The 21346-nt window shown below is 36.3% G+C and overlaps 1 protein-coding gene across 11 annotated transcripts in view; it reads left to right on the top strand.

The window, feature by feature from the left end:
• Window positions 1-21346, top strand: part of SORBS2 (sorbin and SH3 domain containing 2) — a 167096-nt gene that overhangs the window by 24635 nt on the left and 121115 nt on the right. The window lies entirely within an intron of this gene.

The following is a 21346-nucleotide window of genomic DNA, read 5'->3' as shown; positions in this document are numbered from 1 at the left end:
GTATGAAGACTAATCTGTAAAGGCATTACTGTGCTGCTTTTACAAACTTCAACATAGTACCTATGATTCTGTATGGTACTCTGGTGTAAATGGGGTTTTAATTGTCCATTTAAAGCTTGCTTTCAGTCTGCTATAATGAACTCATTAGATGTTTTAAAGCAAAACGATTGATTGTTGTGTCTTGAAAATATTTACCTGTTTGAATATTCTGAATTTGATGAATTAACTTTAATGGATTTGTATTGCAAAGCACATTCTGTGTCCAGTCAGAGTTTAAAAACAAACTTTCCCAGCAATTCATTCATGTCTCATTGCTTGCTGGCTTCATCTTGTGTAGATAAAGTAGGTTCATGTTGTTGATGCAATAGTGTATTTTTCTTGATGTGCCTATTTCATAGGACAGTAGCCATGCTTGTCAGTAGTCTTTAATTTGATAATATAATTCTGTAACAGTTCTATTAAAGATATTTGTGGCTTACAGAGTTTCTTTGGGTTTTAATTGTACTACTTGAAACAAATACTTTTTTTCTTAGATTATGAAGTGTTAATTGAGTATAATCCATATAAAAGAAAGCTTTGTGCTCTACCTTCCATTTTTATTCTTTGTTGTGGTTAAAATGAAGAAAATCTCAGAAGAGCAAAAGATTTTTTTGCTCAGTGCTGTGGCTTTTCTAAGCAATTGGCTAGCATTAAATGGCAGCCTATATATACCTAGTCAGTCTGATCACATATGCTGTGGCGCTTTGGCTTACCACAATTACTGTGTACTTACATACTGCCTACCCTGGTTCTACACAGTTCATTTTGTAGGCTTTGTTATAGCCCTAACATTAGTTTATTTCAAAAATACATTGAAAACCCACATCATGTTTAAATGTAGTTGTATATTTAATGTGAAGCAGTCCTTATGCATTATATTTTCATAGAAAATAGATCAGTGGGTTTATATAAAAGTTGTTTGGGGGTTTTCCAAATTATTTAAGTTTTAGTAAGAGGCTTTCCAGCTTATTTTGGGGTAAAAAGAAAAATTCTGAAGTCTATGTATACGTTTCATACGGCATGTCTTTTTGTTAAAAATACAGAATTTTGTGTAAAAAGATCAGGAATTTTCATCAGTTTTTCAGAAAAAGTAAAACCTAGTCTGATTCTGTTGTAATGTTTGCAGTAATGTTTTATTCTGATATTTGAGAATCACGGATCTAATTCTATTCGTTCTCCTTTACAGTAGCAGATATTGATAGTATAATGTAGGTATCTACTTGAAGCCATGGGAATTTTGGTACCAGGCAGGCTTTCTTTCAAATGACAGTTTCAATCGTTTTTTCCCCCTCTCATTTTTAATTAAATTATATTCCTATTGGTTTAAGAACGTCCCTATTCCTGTCTTGCTGTCACATATAAAGCTGCTTCCCTGGTTCTGCAGATCAGTCACCCTGTCCTTGTACCTTCCTACATTCTTTTGACCACACTCTAGTGAACACTTGTCTTATATCAGTGGTTTTCATATAAAAAGGATTTGTCACCTGAGACTTACTTCAGAGGAAGCTGAAGCTTCTGAAGGAATTTAAGACACTTCAGAGGCCATACTGTAGTTAATGTAGATTAATGTAGATTAGTGTAGATTAGTGTAGAAATTTGTGGTCCCTTAACATGTCCAAAAGACATAGGTGGAGGAGAAATTACACAGAATTAGGCTGCATAATAAACAAAATATTTACCAAGTATTTTACATTAAAAGCAGTGCTTGAATTGTGTGAAGTAAGGGCCAAGGATGGTCTACTAATGGTCATTTTTTTTTAATTCATGTAACTTTGAAGTTACTCTATAAGACCAAGTTTTTGCTTGGCACTTAGTTTTTGACTGAGTAACAAACCTGCCTTACAGGAACTTGTATCTGGCATGCTAACACAACCCAAACTTCAGCCGAGTGAACTTGGCACTAAATTCAACTAAAGAGAGGAAATCTCAGGAGAGCAGTGGAATTTCTTTCGTTGAATAAGTATACCTCTGCATTCATGGAGAACAAACGGTAACATTTTGTGCAGGTTTCTGTTTTTGACAGTGTGTCTTTGTTCGCTTCCCAGAGGTGGTGTCAAATATATTGAAAAAAAAAATGAACTTTCTTATTTGTATTTTTTATTTTACTTAATGATATGGTCCCAGGGAACCTAGTAAGTCTGAAATGGCCTAACACCTCTGCTTGTCATTCTTTGCGTGTGAAGAATAGATTCACTCGGAACAATTTAGGTTACATAAATGTGTTCCCTCCTCATTGTCTTTATGAGCTCAAATAAAGGGGTGGGAAACAAATGTATCTATAAGCATTCTATGATGGAATTACATGATCAGAGAGTCTCAGAAAATGTCTCCTTCTTGCCAGTGTGTTTTCCAATGTATGATATTACTGAACTGTTACTCTGAGAAACACATAGATCATGAGAGCTTGGATTTCTTTTCAAAGGTTTCATGCTGATAAGGATCTTAAATTAATATGCTGTGTGTCAATGTTCCTTCCACTATGTGGTCTACATTCAATTCTCTTAACGATGGCAAGAGAGTTTTATGGTATCTGTTCTGTATGGGATTCTGGTCCACAAGCACAATGCGAAGTGACAGGAATATATCAACAGATCATAGTAATATGTTGAAACTGTGTGGGTTTAATATGTGACAATGCTGGAGAAGAAAAAGGTGCTTTGAAAACTGGAGAGCAAGAGCTGGTGATAGAGGAAGTTAATCTGTGGAAAGGCCTTTGTGCAGGTGCCTCTTCCTTGTATTAGCCTCAGGTTGGGGATATACCAAAATGGAGCTGCTGAAAAGCATGTATATTTTTATGTGAGTCCTATGAGTTGTGTCTGCACTGGACTTGCCTGGCCATGTGCTATTCTCAGATGGCAATAAGTAGCTCTGGCAAAAGTGTGTGATGTGTTTCTCTATGTAACTAGCTGCTTTAGAGAGGTGCAATTTTTATGGCATCCTGGTTAGCTCCTGTCTGTGCTAAGGAAAGATGGCAGTGCCTCTTTATTGGCTCCAGGGCTTAGGCTGTGCTTGATCTTTTGGTAGATTGAAACGAACTAGGAACTGGCAGGATTCCCAAATTCTCACAGTAGCCTCTGCTCATCATCATTAACCTGTGGTTTGGGGACGAGGGTAAAATTAATCACTTTATTAATAATCAAGCATAGCAGTGAGCATCATCTGTCAGGATTACTAATTTTAACTATAATGTCCAAGCTTTTAATTGCTTATTGCTAACCTTTCTAATAAAAAGCCCTGTCTTTTGAGATAAACATTTTTCAGATTCTGTGGCCTCAAAATTATTCATTTTCTATCTTTAAAAAAAACAAATGTAGAAGTTGACAGTCAAAAGCAGATATTTTATGCATATGAAACATACCAAGGTAGTTTAATTTTCACTTCTGCCTCAAGATTAGAGTTCCATTTGACTCTTAACTTGTGTTTGAGTTTGAAAAATACTGATTTGGTAATAAAGTTGCATGATACGTAGTAGAGTATTTTCCTGTTTAGCCACCTGTGTGCTTGTACTTTAAAGAGAAAAGCATGCTTATGCACTGTCTCTGCCCAAGTAAGCACTTAACCATATATCTAGTAAGTATGCTTTAATCTGTTTTCCAGGTGGCTTGTGTAAGACATTACCTGCTTATGTTTGTATGTAAGACTGCATGCCTCTCCCTATATTAGTGGCTTAAGAATTAGTATGTTTCGTTAGTGGCTTATGTCCCTAAATGTTTAATGCTGTTTAGAAGGCTGTGTTGTTTTTGCTGCTGGAGGCAACTTGAGCACTTAGGCTGCTTCCATATTCAAGACTGCTAATGACTTGTCCATAGAAAGAGTTTTTTGTTCCCTATAAGAAAAATCGTTTAGTATAAATGCATTTTAAAAGGAACTAACGGTGCAAAGCAGACTCTTAACATGCATTTCTCCCCTAGTCTGTGCAAAAAAAAAAAAAAAAAAAAACAAAACAACAACAAAAAAAAAAACAACAAAAACAAAAAAACAAAAACCAAAACGTAGTAGTAGCTCCAACGTTTTGAAGCTATAAGTGTGAGTCACAAGTTTCTGTGTGCAAGGAACCTCTCAACTTTGAAAGTGCTCCATGAGGCACCTGTATAGGATTCACTTACTTGTGTGATTCATCTCAATATAGCTAAATGAACTAAGAGATGAGGTGCAGCAGAACTGTGTGACCCTGAATCTCTATCAGGCCTCTGGATCTTCTGGAAAGCAGCAGATTTTTTCTCCCAAGTCAAAGGAAGTAAAAGTGAGAACAGTGGAGATAAAGAGTATATATCTAACAAGATACTGTTACCTTATTTACTTCCTGGGAGGGAAAGAAGCAGAGGAGGCAAGAATGGGAAAATGAACTATGTTGCTTATGTGAAGGGACAGTTGATTTGGAGAGCCAGTTCCTCAGTCTTGATAATGCTTAATCTAGTTCTTATCAGTAGAAGGAATTTTTCAATAATTTTCATCATATTCAATATATAAAAATAGCTAGTTCATCTTCCTACAGCAATGGTTAGCCAAATAAAGGCAGTTGGAACTTGCTGTCAGAGGTCCATTGGATCTCCAAGTGATGCAAAATCACCTTTTTTGTTCCTACTTCCACTCTGGTTCCTGCAAAAAGCTTTCCACTGCTGAACAGGGAAGCTGATGTCTGATTTTTGGAATGTTACAGCTCAAAATAACAATTTAAAAGCGAGAATAGAACTTACGTTAAGAGTTTGTTACACATTTCGTATCCTCATTTTTATGTTAAACAAAAAACTTATATGCTTAAAATCTGGAGACATTCTCATATACTGAAAGATTCTGCTTTTGACAGTGACAGAAACAGTGATTAAAAATGACCTTTGACTTCTGGAAGCAGAATTAAGCTAATACTGAAAGCTTTGAAAAATCTTCCTTAAAATACATTCCAACTGTATCTGCAGGCTAGTTCCTAGAAGCCTACCTGCAACGTAATAACTGAATATTTAAAGCTATATCATTATTACTAACTGATACCTCTTGGAGTAGCTAACAGTAATATATTCACACAAAGCATTTTGCAGTAATGGCTGTGCATGAAATGAAAGATGCTTTATTAAAATTGAGCAGATGTACAGATTAATCTACTGTCTGAACTGGAATTCAATTTTGTCTTAAGGGTGATGCTTCTGAAAAGAGCCATCATCAACTATCCATTGAAAGAAAGAAAAAAAAAAAAAAGCCTTGGAGTTCAAAGGCTCAAAAAATATAACTAGCCAAACATGTCTGAATTCCTAAAGAGTGTATAGATGTACTGCAAATGGCTGTGCTGAGCTACTTGGAACTCCAGAACTTGGTGTCCTGTGAAGTTTGTATATGGTGGCGGCAAAGGTTGCTGTATGCTGGTGTGTCCAACCCTCTCTGGATTTCCCTCCTTTATGTAAATAGGATAAACATAGATCTACTGACTTGGAAATAATTCTGTGGTTTCTTTCTTTGTAGCAGCTGACTGTGTGATGGTTTTCTGTCAAAACACTTAAGTGACAGGTGGCAGGTCAGCATGGTGTTGATCTGTCTTCCTGTGATCTTGGAAGTCTCATCCAAATCACTTACAATGCCTAGATTTCTGTAGTGAGATGTGCCAAATATTTGCTTGTAAAACCAAATGATTGATAAAAACCATTTGTGTCTGTCTAGATAGGTATTAAAATATATATAATAGTAATAAGGAATGGTTAAAACAGCTGAAATGAATCAAGAGCTGATTTAATGAAAATTTGAACAAAGCCTATCAAATTATTTCAGATTGAAAATACTGTTATGTGATACTGGTACAGAGCATGCTTTTGTTAAATTTTCCGGTCTTCATATTCCTTGGGTCCAGGTAGAATGAAATGTCAAAATAAAGCTCTAAATTTTGAAGTCTGTTCTGCTCTTAGCAATAGTATATGCTTGACCAAAACATGTATTTAGAGTTGGAGAATGGTCTCCAGTAGAAATCTGGGCTCCTTTGAGTAAGTCTTTTACAGGCCAGCAAACACAACAGTGCAAGTTTGAAAGACCTTTTGAGTCAGCTGGTTGAACTACTTATTACAAAATGTTTATTCATTCAATTTAATAACTTGTCTGTCAATTATTTGGCAAATCAGAGTGACCTGGACAAAGTTTGCTATTGTTCTTAAGGCTTTAAAAAAATTCATGTAATGTGTCTGGGCCTATTGAACTGCTGCTACTATGCATTTGCAGAATGCTTGAGTATTCAGTGTTACAAACTCTGTCTACCTATATGGTCACAAATTACATGACCCAATTTTTAGTCTGATCTTTGAGGATGGATAAACACTGATATAATCTATAGGACATGGACAAAATGTTGGGAGTGAATCACACTACATGATATGTAGTGTAAGTGTTTTAAGTTATTTTAAATGTTATTTCCTTGTTTTGTATGAACTCAAAACACTGTCTTTAGGCTTTTCATAAATTGCCATATTTAGATTGAGAAAAAAGTTTAGACTGATTAAGAAATTCTAATATTGTTTTTCTTCTGAGGTTTCAGGATTATTTTTGTTTCTGCAAAGATACACTTTCCTTGATCACATGCTCCTCATCAAGTAGAAGGCAGGTTTTAAAATATCTCTTTCTGCAAAGAGATCTTTCCTATGTGTTATACAACTGTAATAATATTGGAATGAACTGCTTAATAAATTTAAAAACCTGGATCCTTCATAAGTAACATCTCTGATTCTGGCACAGTAGGCACTGAATGGTGTTTTGTGTTTTGTTGAACTGATGGAGTTCGTATACACTTTTTTTTTTTGAGAACGTTAGTGATAATGATCAATACCAAGATTGCTATCATAACCATGCAAGTCACTGTCCTGCTTTGGGCAGTTGGACAAATAAAGAAAACAAGCTCCAAGTTCAGTGTAAGACTGTTCAGTTTAGACCATAGCAGCTACCTTGGCCCTTCAGATATGTCTGTGCTGCTAACATGAACTGTGACATGTCAAACCTTAGTATCTCAGTTCTTTGACAGCTTCTTCCATTTTATGCTGTTAATGGCTAAATACCATGGCCTTTCACACAGACACTGATAGAAGTGTCTATATATTTGTACCGTATTTATTGCATGTACTATATAGCAGAATTGTTCTATTCCACATAGAAGCAAAAAATGACAAATCATGTTACTTTGAATTGGACTAGGGGAATTGCTAACCATAGATGGCTACTGTTTATTTAATAGATGTTTTGACTGTAAACAATGTGTGGGGAAACGATTGGGCCAAATAATAGATAAAAACATATTTAGGCCTAGGTTGCTAGTTTTAGACTAATCCAGGCAAGTAATGGTCACACAGAGTTTATGATACTGTAGCAATTTGCTCTATGTGAAGTCAGTTAAATGCTTTAGTCAATTTGACACAGGCACTTCTCTGCTGGCAAAGCAGTATCTCCTGAGATGAGATCTCATGGTGTTCCAGTCTGGCCGTGGCCTCTTCTGTGTCTGGAATAAGCAAGGAATTTCAAGTACTCTATCTCTCTGTCCCTACACGGTCAACCCAAGGTATATTTATCAAGTGAAGCTAGGATAGTTTTGTTTTTACTACTCATTCCAAACATTTTATGTGAAATAAATAGATCACTTTTTTTTTTTTTCTCAGCAATGTATGAGGCATAATTACATTTCAAAATCCAAGTGCATATTTACAAGACACATGTTGGACTAATTGTGATTGAGTAAATCTTTACACTGGACTTGTATACAGTTGGAAGAGTTGTAGGTACAATCAGAGTATGGAGAATTAAGATGATGTGTCATACCTCAAAATCTGCAATATAAAGATCTCCTTTTGAACCAGATGTCTTTGAATTTTTGTAAATAATCTTATTTCTGACCATAATGACCTGCATGAGAGTTATCAGATTTCTGAATTAGGGTATAGATTTAGCTATGGATATGGATTTACAGGAAGAGAAAAGGACAAAAAGCTATAACAACAACAACAAAATCTGTTTTTCTGTAAGGATGGGCTTATCTTGACATTTCAGTTCAGGCTGCTCATCAAATAACTTTTGGAATAATTGTGCCTTGACAGCTGCAATAGATAAAAAACTGACAAATACTGGATTTTTTGTTGTTTTTGTTGCTTTCTAATGGACTGTAGAACTTGATGACCTTTGCTGAAAATAACTTGACTAGCTGGAGCCATAACAAGACAGAACTATTTGAGGGCATGTGGTGAAGGCTCAGCTGTTTGGATGGTGCTTATCATTCCATGGATATGATAGCTAGACAAATAGAGGAAATAGAAAATCAGTCATGAGGGTGAAATATAAAACTAAAAAAATCTTCCCTAAATCATTATTTTTTCTAACTACTGATGAACTTTAAGAATATTTCTACTATTAAAATATTATTACTCAAATACATGCTGTATTTTCTCATCTATACTGCAGTGTTGATACTTTGTCTGTGTTCATGCTGAGGGCCATGAGAGGTCAAACTAGGTCTCTAGACTTTCCAGTCTAGAGGCAAGTTAGTGCCCTAACTTTAGCACTGACTTTGTAATTTTCTTTCAACATTACCATTATTGGTCAATGTTCAGTGATATTTTGAGTCCTTGAGTTACAAGTACATTACCTGTTGAAAAAAGCCTGCCGTAGATCTTTGCTTGTTAATAATTGGCTTTTTTGCAAGTCAACTGCCAGTGACAATATATTTAGCATTCTTCTGATCATTTAAAGGGTTTCCTTCACTTTCATATTTGATGTGCTTGCCTACTAAGATTCTAGTGAAAAACAGTTTTCTTATAACCAAGAAGAATATACTGTTCTAATAAAAGAATTTTACCAGAGGTATTACTGCTAGCTGCTTTATTTAAATGTAGTAGAGTGCTGCAGAACTAGGTGAGTAAGGAGCTGGATCCCAAATCTTTAATTTGCCAAGGGTATACTCAGCTAATAGTTCATTTCTATCAGTGTTGGATTATCACTGGAGAGGTGGTAGGTTGTCTAAATATGCATTATCTCTAATGCTTGAACTGGATAATGAAGAGAGCTGACAATGATGCTGCTTATTAGCAGATAATTTTTTGTAAGCTGTGTCTTTGCTGTTTTCATCCATCTGATAATTCTGTTCTGTTTGTGAAGGAAAATGTACAAGTGCAAAATCTGCTTTTTGCTTAAACATGCTAAAAATTTTATGTACTTGTTATCACAATAAATGTGGATTCAGTCTCTTTTGAAAGGTACATATTTGTAACATGAGGGTTCTATAAGAACTGTTAAATCTTTATTAAAAATTGAGTTAATCTTGAGAAAAAACTGTCCTGTAGTTCAGCGTGATTTGACAGACTTGATTGATACCAATGAGGTTATGACGAAAGGATGAATGTTAATCTGTAGACTGTAAGAAACTTTAGCTGCTCTTGTGGCAGAGGATGTTTCTGTATCTTAGACTGCATGAGTTTTGGGGCTAAATCATCTCTAATTTTGGCATGATCCATTGTTTCTGTAATGGAAACCTGCCCTAGAAAGTACTAAACTACACTGTTGTGGTACCATCGAATATTATGCTCATTACTAATTGCTAGGATGCAGTGTCACTGCCTGAAAGGGTGGAGAGCTTCATTAAAACTTTTGGTGCAGTCATGTGTTTTTCTGTGCTGATGATCTGCCCGTCAGAATGAAAGCTTCAGAGCAGCTTTCCAGAACTGTGCCTTGGAGAAGGCTGGGACACCGCAAGCTGCTCTGCTGAGGGGAGGGAAGGGCGGCAGCCTCGGCCAACAGTGGTGTGGCAGCCACTGCTGCGTATCCTCGAAGGGAACCTTGTAGCCATACCAGTAGCAAAAGGATAAAGTTTGTTACCTGTGGGGAAAGCCTAATTGAAGGTAAGAAAGGCAGAAGTTGTCTCAAACTTTTTAATGGTGCAGATATTTCAGGGATTGTCAAATTGGATATTTACCGATGTATGTGAACACAGGCCTTTGCACATTCCAAAGAGATTCTCATGGCACTGATGCAGTGTGAGTTTTTTTTTTTTTTTTTTTTTTTAATAATACCACCCTCCATGGCTGTGCAGCACAGAGGGACAGCTTTAATCTTGATTAAATTTACTTTTCTGAGAATTAAGGGGGTTTTAACCTTATGGTGGGCACGGTATCTTATCTCTGAAGGAATTTGTCAGATGCTTCAAGGATACTTGGATGAATACAGACATAGTTGCAAAGTAGACTTTGTCAGTTAAAGCTTTCAATTGCCCGACTCTTTCAGGTGCAGTATTCCAGTTTTCTGCCATGCTTCTGTAGTGTCTGTGGATACCCTGATACTCAGTCTATACAAAGTGACCCTGTATTACTCAATGTTTATTTTTCAGCAGTATTCCCTTTCACTTTGACAGATATTTAATACGGGGTATTAAAATGGTCTTTGTGGGGCATTTGTTCTGTTTTGACCAGGCAGCATACTTGAACTCATTCCTTACTGCTAACTCTACAACTTAATTTCAAGCTACCTTTTAAATTAGACCTTATTTGGTAACTTGTTAGGTTTCTTGTTACTGTATTTTAGAGATTGGGTGTAGCTTTAGTGCAGCAATGACACTACCTCGGTCAATACTGGTGATGAAAATGTTTTTTAAAACTGTTACTGTTTTGGGCTTTCTACTGCCCTTTTCATACAGAGCATAGTGTTTGTAATAAATGGACAGACTATCCTTCTTTGGAAGTGCCAGGTGAATTTTTCTTCCAAGTATGACTGAGTAATGTAGTTTGTCCCTGTTCCTAATGTCAGAATTTATGTAAATAACTTCATTCACTTTTGTGCTCATTTCCTAATCTCTTCATTTTGGTGTTACAGAGCAATAGGAATATTACTTAAGTCTGCCTAGAGCAGCATAAAGGCTGTGTAGCTAAGAGAAGAATTTGTCACCTTTATTACTGTTCGTTTGAAGCTACAAGCTACAGAGCATTATAGTAGAAAAAAAATATTATTAGACTATTCTGGCAGGAGAGGGTATAATTTGGAATATTAAGGGAAACTGCCTTACAAAATTATTCAGCCCTATACCACTCTGTGAAGCAAATATAATTACTCAGTTGTCCTTCATAAGTTTTCTTAGCTTGAAAGCTCTTTGGAATGAATAAGTCCTTCTGACCTAGACAGAAATACTATGTTGACAGCTGATACCAAGGTCTCAGACAAGCTCATCTGACTAGTTGCTTGTTTCCAGTGGTGTAATTAAGCACATTAGGCTAGAGATAAAGTGAACTCATAGTCTTTGAAAATGACCAGCTTGCATATGAAGTCCATATGAACTGCAGGCCAACTATCCTTACATGTGCACAGTCATTTTTAAGTCAGTATAACACTTATCTAAATGAAAATGTATATGCAAAAACAGGTGTTAGCTTTTGATCTTAATTGCAGAGTTAGTTTTCATTTGGACCAGTAGATGAGTCCATCTTACCCCACATCAGGTCATCAGTAGACCTGACAAGGGGAAGCAGAAGTGACAGGGAAAGGAGATGCACTTTTCCTGTGATGAAGGCAGGATCCTAGATTGAGTTGAACCAAATTTAGAACTGGATAACTTGTCCTTGGTAGCCTCTGTATGAAATGGGATGATGACTGTTTTGTTCACAACCTTCAGATTTAATATATCCTAGTAGTTTCAGATACATAGGTTTAACCATGTGTATACGTGTTCATTGTAAGAATCCTCAAGGATGTGCAGTTTAGCAGAATCTGCTTCCTGAGGAATAAAAATTAGATTCCAGTAGCATTTTTTTAAATACTTAATACTTTTAACTTTTATGGCAGAAGATAAGGATGATATTAACAGATGATAACTCTAGCCTGCTTGGGTTGTTTTCAGTGGCTGCTTTATCATGAGAAAGAACAGTGCTGTCAAAGGGCCAGGCAGGTTCTGATGCCTGCTGGTGGTTTTCCTCTGAAGAGAGCTTTGTTGGTGTCTCTCCATAGGTAGGGATGAAACTTTGGGAAACTAGCTGTCCTCACCAGAAGTTAGCCTGAGTTACTTCCCTTCATGCCACTGCATGGCCCACACAAACCTTTTTTCCCCTTTAGCTCAGAAAGAACAGGTGACTTGAAGATTCAAAGAAATCACTGTTATGGGGTATATGCTACCATGACTGTCATGCAGAAAATACCACATTTGCCTGGGCCCAAGCAACCACATGAAGTTAAAATACAGAGTATGAAACCTCCTTGCATCTATACAAAATAATTATGTTGTATGTTTTATTATCTAGACATCTTTACTACTTGGACATCTTTAATCTGAGAGGCAGCTTCTATGCTGTGGAGCAGAGTACTGCATGAGGTGCTTCATGGCTGGTACATGGATCTGCAGCCATAGTGGTGGGCCCTGTCTTGTCCCTCTATTTGCACATGTCCGGATGAATTGGGGACCAGGGCATTTTATGGAGAATATATCCTATGCTGTAGAGACACAGGAACTTGGAGGCCAGGCTCTTAACTTTTCTTGAGCTATGGAATCCCTCTCACCTGAAGTCACTAATGACTTTCAATTAGTCCCAGAGTGTTGGTTTTTAAGTTGGGTTTTGTTGTTTTGTTTTGTTTTTTTTTTTTTAAAAAAAAAAAAAAGCCTGTTACAAGGTTATATTTTCTTTTTCTCTCCTGCCAAAGCTGTATCTGAATCTTCCTGTCCTCCAAATTTTTCACTCATGTTTCAAAAATAAGCGTTCCTAATATTGTTAAAAATTTGTTAGTATAAGCTGGTTTTGCCCAGTCTAACTGCTTGTGCAATACTTCGAATGCAGCTCATTTCAGTGATAAATTTATAACCTCATGTCATAAAAAGTTATGTTACACCAATTAAGAAGGTGATGAACTCTAGTACTGGGATTGGAATGACTGGGAAGGCAGATGCCTCATCAGTAGTTCTGCCAAAATTAGTCCAGTATTTAACTATATATTTTCTGCTGGGAAATTTTTTTTTCCCAAAGGGCTGTATTTAAGGAAATATAGAGTAAATTGGTTTTAGATAGGGAGCATTTATTCTTTTGTTCTCTTCAGGTGGGATCAGCTGGGTGCTGATGACCTCTACTGCTTGACCTACACATAAAATTGCCAGCACAACCCCTTTCTCTGTTTAGGCACAGACAGCACAAGAGAAGTGCACAGATAAAAGCAGTCACAAGGCACATGATTACAGAAAGTCAATAAAAGCACCCTGGATTAAGTAAAGAAGTCCACCAGATAAACTACATCTTCCCACATTACTGAAGTGCCCTGGTTTTTCTGCTGTATTTGTAAATTAAGAGTGGTCAAAGTGATTGTGTTTTAGCATGAAGTGCCTTCTTTGAGCTGCTCAGGTGAACTCTGAGTGAACTAATATGATGGAAGAAAACCTGGTCTAGACAGTCATTTTACATCACTGCACATGAAGCATTAGTAGACGTGATAAGCAGTGGGATATTCATCGCACTAGGCAACAGATAATTGTCAGCTTTCCCAGTCCCCTGAGCAGTGATAAGTATCCATTTATTCTTCTGTCAAGGCAGCTGTATATTACCCCATATACTAGGTTAGTTACAAGGCTGCTATTTTGTCATAAATGTGGTCATTCTTATGCTGCTTCCTTAACAACAAAGTTTTAGCCAGCTCTTACAGCAAATCATAAAACAGTTCTGCAAAAACAGGCTTGAGCTGTATAATTTCTTGACGTATAGCTCACTAATGCAAGAGCAGGTTAGCCATTGTTTTCTTAAAATAATAATAATTAAAAAATCACTACCATGCCTTCTACCACCCTAAAAAAGCAGATTGGGTTAAATAAGAAATTTAAAAAAACAGATAGTGGTACATTTCAAACCCCAAATTAAACTTCACTATGCAGCAAAAACTGGAGAACAAACAGCAAATTTTACTATACTCTAGTATGTTCATTAAACATTAAAATGACTTAATATATTGACTTCACAGTGTTCTCTTACATGTTCCAGAATATAAACACCTACCCTCTTACACTATTGTCCAAGAGATGGTCTCAGCCTTTCTCCTAAAAAAAAAGTCATATAAAATTAAAGGTTTAATTTTTGTTAAATCCTGTGTTTTAAAGACTAAAAATTAATTATATGCCTCTCTTTCTCATCTTGGTTTTGCAAGTACTAATAATTACCGTGATTACTTTTTTATTTTAATACCTTATTTCATGTGTCAAGTGCAGCAGCTCTACTGATGTTGTAATAGCTTCTACATTTTGAATTCCTTTGTATTAGAGAATGTTTTTTTTTTTTCAGGTTGTTACCATTTTTTAGCAAAACACCTTCCCATATCAATTTCAGTGGTTCTGCTTGTGTTCTGAGCTCTTGTTCATACCAGAATTCACAGCTCTGAAAGTTGTACCACGTCTTGGATATGTAGTCCTACTACAGTTGAGCTGCACATGCACAGAATAACCCTATACCCTGTTTAGAAGGCAGCACATGCATGTGGATTCTCCTATGCAATGCAAGCTAGTTTAGCTTTTACCCCTGCCCAGCATTTCTGTCAGAAGATTACTAGCAAAACCAACAATGTAGTGGATTGCTGTTAAAAGCAACAGTCTATCAGGGAAAGTGAAATAGGGAGGTAGATGCTGTCATTGTGAAATAATTTTCATTGTCCGTTAGAAAAGTACAGGTGTACAGGAAGAACGAAGGCCAAGACTTCACATTCTCCTAAAGGGAATCTTCTGGCAGTAGTTAAGTGATGTAGGAACTTGAAAGCTATTATATTAACCCTTCAGAGAAATGTAAACTCTTCAAGAATCAGATTATAATGATAATATGCATTCAGGCTTGGGGTAGATGCACAGCAGGAATTTCGAAAGCATGGAAGCCTATCATTCAGACCACTTCAATGAGCAGAGATGCTTTTTGAAAAGGGACTGAGAATTCCATGAAGTAATGTTTTTAAAATTGTACACCTCAGATTCAGTATGTAAGCAATACTCAGGTGGGACCGACTGAACTTTAGGCTCTTCACTAATATGCCAGAATTGGGATTCCATGTGTAGTCAACAGCAGTTCAGTCAGAAGGAAATTTGGTCTGGAGTGGGCTTAATCATTCCTTGGAAGTGCCTATATGGCTTGCTCAAGTAAATAGGAGTTCTTAAGGAAATTATTCGAGTTTATGTAAATGCAATGAATCCAGCCCTTAGTCTGTGTTGTCATCTTGTGCAAAAGTGTCTCCTTGTGTCCCATGAAGTCTCATCTTGTGCACAGGTATCTAATTGTGTCCCATGAAGTCTCACTTCTATATCTCTTGGTGTTACGTGAGAATTTCAGCTTAGTGTAGATTTGAAATATCTAGCCAAAACTTGAAAAGTCATTCCAATTGTCCCCTAATCAGAAGTTAGGTTAGCTCCAGGTACAGAAGATACGGTATTTATTTTTAATTTATTTTAAATTTTTATTTTGAAGTTTTTAATTGCCTTTATCTAAATAGCTGATACTGGCTATACTGCTGAAATATGCTGTTTCTGGAATTGCTACATGCGTACGTTAAATTAAACTCCTTCAGGTGTCAGATGAAACAATTTAGAATCTTTAGTTTAAACTAATTTTAAGCATCTGTTCTTACCAGTATTACTTTACATAAGTGATTTAGGTTCTAATTTTCACCTACGGGCTCAGCTTGAGGGAGGAATGTTTGCCTCTGATTTTCTTCCTTGCTTGGCTGGAGGAAAATGTGCAATATATACCCTCTTGGAAGGGTACAGGCTTGAGTCCCCAAAATAAAAGTTCTCTTAGGCAGCACCAGAAGTCGTGGAAGCATTTGATGTTTCTCCCTTGGCATGACACCACTGTGAAGCGTGTCTCAGGGGAAACTTTATCTAGTCAAGCATGCAAATCCCTTCTGTGCTGGGACCACCCAACAGTGCCAGTTAAGATGGCAATTCTTTTTTTGATAACTAGGAAGTAAGCTGTGTACAGACAAATCCATTCCACAATTTGAAAAAAAAATGTGAATGCTTTTAAGTGGGGATGGTATCACTAATTTTTCAAAATGAAAGGTTCTGAACATGTGTGAGGGGTGTAAAATAACAGCAAAGGAACAACTGTGTAATTAGCTTAATACTTGACAAAATACTTGTTGCAATATATTTGACTTCAGAGTGCTAGAGCCATCCTTGGGAAGTGTTCAAAGCAATATGTTACCATTTCTTTTGATAGAGAGTATTTCAGGCCTTGGAATTTCTTTCCCCACTGCCACTTCCAACAAGCAGTGCTGACCACCCTAAATTCCGTGTGCCTGGCTTGGTTGAAATAAGTTTCTAGTCTTAATGGTAATCTTTCTACTCCTAAGGGAAACAGATGCATTTTCACAAAACTGGAGCAAAGCTTTTCATTTTTTAAAAAAAGCTATAGAATGTGTTATTTTAAAAGAAAATTCAAAAATCTTTGTTATGTAACGGTAGGAGTCTTTAAAAAGAAAACCTTCTTAATTTCCTGATTATACAGAACACTGAAAACTGCAAGTGAATGATAAAATAAACATACAAATTCCCAAATAATCTGGCAAAACAGCTTAAAGTAACAAGCTATCTCTTCAGTTTGTAAATGTGTAATCAAGTATAGAATTATTTTTATGTATGACTACTTAGATTTCATTTCAAGTGGCCCAGGGGTACTGAGTAGCTTTTGGTTATCATCAGTTACAGTTTTTTAGTGACAGGGATGCAGTCTTCTGGAAAGCAACACAGTTTGCATAACTTTCCCCTTTTAGAATCTCTTGATAAACACATTTTTTTTCCATGTTAACTTATCTTTAAACAGAAATCACACCAGGTTCTCAGAATTTTGCTTTTAAATCAAGTGTTGTGCTAAAAAAGTCTCTTGTTGATCTGCTTTAGCATCTCAGAAGCAGAAAAAATCATTAGGTTTAATTAGGATCAAATGCTTATTAAGCACTGATAGATGAATTGAGTGTATTCAGTAATGGAGAAATTGTTTGTGGGTAATTTGCTGTTGTAGTACCACAAGGCATGCATGATTGAATAAATCTGCATGGAGATTTTCTTCCATGTGGATTGTTTTTCATCTAGAGTAGAAGTTTTATTTATACAGTATATAATTTTTCCATCATTCTTAGATAACTGAGTCAAAATTTATTTTGAAGACTATCTTGTTAAATTGGTAGATTAAGGTGCCAAAGAGCATTGTATCTCCTCATACAGTCCTAAGTATAATTTTTCACCTATAGTAAATGCAAGTATGGGGAAATTGGTGAGATGAGAAATGCATTTACTTACGAAGAGCTTGTGCACTGCATCTTTAATGTCCAAGTATAGTAATCTGTGATAATGAAGCATCTAAGAACCCAGGAAAATAAATTAAATATTAATTATAGCCCAGGCTTTTTGTATTATGGCCTGTTGGCTAAATCCTGTCCCTTATCATTGACACATGTTTCTTGTTGATTTATGAACAATCAGTCACTGTTGAGAGTAAAAGTTTATTCTATAACTTTAAGATGTAATCTTGTATGTTTACAACAGATGCTGTTGTTCTCTTCTTACTGAGAGCTGGAATTATCATTCTAGTTCAGAATTGTCTCCTTTTCAAGGTACAATGCTTTATTGCACTTTTAGTAGAGACAAATAGATAAAGTCAAGTGTAAATGCACAAGATGAGATGGATAAGCTGAATGAAGGAAATGCTTCTGCCAGCAGTGGTCTGGACTTACTCATCAGCTGTATAACATTCTCTAGATGGATGCCAAAGCTTTACCTATGTTGCAAGATTTCAGAAGGAAGAAATGCAATCAAATTTTTTTTTGTCAATTCTTAGTTCTAGAAGAGTATCTCTAGATTCATAACAGCAAGTAGTGATCATAGGGCAATCTGACTTCTTCTTAAAAAGAAATTTCAAAATTAGGGCTGACCTTTTCCAAAAACCAAGAAGCACTGCTCAAAGGGAGTTGGTTTCTGTGCTTAGTCTCCAAACCTCAAAGAAATTATCTTTGCAAACTAATGCAGATAAAATTAAGCATTGTAGCCTCTGGCACCCTCTTCAAAGCTTTAAATATAAATGGAAGGGTTGAAATTAGGTCAACTATTTTCTGGCTATATTTTTTTAATAGTGCTTAGTATACTATTGAAGCTGTAGAAAGCAGTGGTTTCTGTCCTTATAAAATTGTTGAGGAACAGTGGAAGGAAAAAACTGTTTGAGAGTGGCCTGATGATTGTGGTGCAGCATGTTGATGACATTTCAGTTTCAATCTTTTAGTAACCATTAAAAAGGTAATGAGGTAGTTTCACCTCTGCTAGTAACATGGTGAGTTTAAAAACTAGAGGATTCACACATGAAAAACACTGAAGTGCTAGCTGTTAAGATCTTTGGGTAACATCTGTGTTTGTCAACAACCCACACTGATTAGTGCTTGTGATCCCAACAGCAGCCCTGTTCAGCATTTAAGTGACAAGTGAGAAGAGGCTGCAGTTTTTCAAGTTTAATAACAACACTGTAATGTAAGTGCTGTCTTTGGTTGGACCAATGCATACAAATCCTTAGGTGTTTTCTCACTGGGTAATGCTTTGTGCAATCTGTTTGTGACAGCAGCCTAGCTGTTTGCATTCAGATTCCCCCAAATGCACACAAGCTGGTAACTGATTTAGCACAAGGACGGGCATATTATTAGCCAGAATAAAAGTGATTACCAGTGTTAAGGCACTGAGGATTCTTTATTAATTAGATGTTCTTAGATGCTCAAGAAGCCCCAACCTAAGTTGTAGTATAGTGCTTTTTGTCCTGTTGCATCTGATTCCTGAGTGCTTTCCAGTTAATTGTATCAACTCTCTTAGTGTACCAGGCTAGGTGACATTAAGACCTCAAAACTGAATCTGGTCAAATAAGGTAATTGCTAAAGAAAAAAATGGGTGTGGGAATTTTTTTGTGGCTGTTGAAGGAAAGGTATTTCCAAAAAATATTCTGTCACAGGATGGCAATGTTTTTATTAAGTTTTACACAAATATTATTCTACTTGGCAAACTCTACCTGAAATACAGCAGATGCATGCTTTGTAGCTTAGTAGTAATGCCACTCAAAACAGAGTTTGGGAGTTTGTCTAGGAGACAAACTAAGAAAATGCAGAAGCTGCATGAGTGCTGGTAGTAGGGGTAGAGAATTGTGTGTGGAAATTTTCATTATATTTGGGGATAGTATTTGGGTAATACAAGACAGCAGTTACTTAGAAGCTTGCCACTTCTTCCAAGCCTAGGCAAATATATCATAGTTCCTGGTGTCATACTCAAGATTTACTTGTAGAGCCAAAAGTTGAATATGTGTGCAGAAACAGGAATTTACTGTTAGTCTGTCAATGTTTTAAGTTCAGGCAAAACAGGTCAGTGTAAAGCCTGTTGCTTTTTACCACTAATGGCAAGCATTTTATTTACTTGGGCTACTCTGGACCTGGCAAGACAGGCATTTAAAGTTTACCATGAATTTTACTGTGGCTTGTCTACCATCTTCAGTTTTGGGATGAAGGACCTATTGGGAGATGTCTCAAATCTTAGAATTTCTTGTGTGCATTTGAAAGCTACTCCTACTGGAGTTGTTGGCTGCCTAGTACTACATACAACCAGATTGCCTTCCCTTTCATGCTTACCAAAGTGAATCTCATAAGAGATTTTCTGTGTCACTTATGTTTGTTACCAATTTCCTAATTCCTTCTTGTAAAGATTTGGTTAGGAGGCCTCCAATTCTCTCAGTAGTTTTGGAAACAGTTAATTTCTAATTAACCTTTCAAATGAAACTTACTCTCTGTAGAATGAGCCCGAGATTGCTGTGGTCAGCAAGGTTATTGGCATTCAGGACAGTAATTCTGAGGGAAGCTTAGTTACACACCTTATACACTTACTTTATGTCATCCTATAAGTCAGTTTTAATTTTACTGACCTTTAAAGAGAATTTAAGTGAAAAATCTATAATTTTTACCAAGGAGGAAAAAAAGAATACAAAATACTACCCAGAAAGTACTTTTAAGTAGAATTATGTACAGGTAAATAACACTGAGACTCTTGTTATAGGGAAAGCACCCTTTAGTAGATAATAGTAATAAGTATTCTTTCACTGTTTTTTTTTTAAAAAAAAAAAAAAAAAAAAAAAAAAAACCAAAAACAAAACATACTGAAACTGCATAGTCTGTCATACAAATGCTATATGCCTGTGTAAAACTAACAGGAAATTGTCTCCTCCACATTTGTGAACATACTTTTCCCCTATGTGGGAAGAGTCTGTGTTCAAGTTTCTGACATTGCAGCCTTAGGACCAGCAAAATGTGAGAACTTAAACCTCTGTAAAACTGAAATCAGGGATGTCAGTTTTTTCAGTGAGAATGTCTTTTGCATTAGAAATATGAACTTGATACCATCACTCTCCAACAGCTGCTGTGTAAAAGCTCCACTCTGAGGACAGCAGCTGAGCCACTCACTCTGTAGACTAAATTGGAATAAGCATAACTGATGAGCATCTGAGAATGATAGCTGGAAAGCAAAACTCATGACAGCTGGACCAGTGACTATAAAGACACTTATGCTTAGTGTTTGGCAAAGACCAGCACTTGAGGTCCTGGTGAGTAAATAGGGAGCACAGAAGCATTCGGAAGACACGGGATGCATCTTCAAACTTGGCCTATAATTATACGCACCATTTCATGCATGTGATACTAATTGCATACATAATTTCTGGAATGCTGGTCTTCATGCTTACCCAAGAACAGAATTTACATGTGACTCTTCTTTGTGTGTATGCAAATCTTACTTTCACATACAGTCATCTGAAAAACAGTGAGGGCACACTGTTGTATGTACCAGGGTATACTCATCTATGGGCTGGGTCAGGGCTGTTCCAAAATCATACCCAACTTTTGCAACCTAGGAAGGGTATGTGTTTTGATTATGAAAGAAATTATTGGACAAAATATTTAGTGTGGTAAAACCATAATGTTTTAAATGTTTTTTTTTTTTTTTCTCAGTTCTTGTGTATTCCAGGAAGAGTATCTCAGATACTGCATTGTTTTGAAACAGATTCTTCAACTAGGTATTGGTAATATTCTGTACAACTCAATGTGGCTCATGCAGCACTGCATGCTACCTTTGGGGCTATATCTATGGCTTGGAATAAAAATATGGCCTTGACATGCTTTGAGCTGCATAATGAACTAGTCTATAGGAAATGACTACAGTTTGTAACCCTATATAGTCACAGAAACATTATGTTACTAAACAACGTTCCTAAACACAAAGAGAAATAAAAGCTGTAGAGAAAAATGACTTACCACTCTTAAAATGTCCAAGTAAACTGTGCATGTCCATTTGCTA

This window comes from Tyto alba, unplaced genomic scaffold, assembly GCF_018691265.1.
Source record: "Tyto alba isolate M040663 unplaced genomic scaffold, T.alba_DEE_v4.0 Super-Scaffold_6, whole genome shotgun sequence".
NCBI classification, from domain to species: Eukaryota; Metazoa; Chordata; class Aves; order Strigiformes; family Tytonidae; genus Tyto; species Tyto alba.
This window is presented reverse-complemented; position numbering and strand designations above follow the sequence as displayed.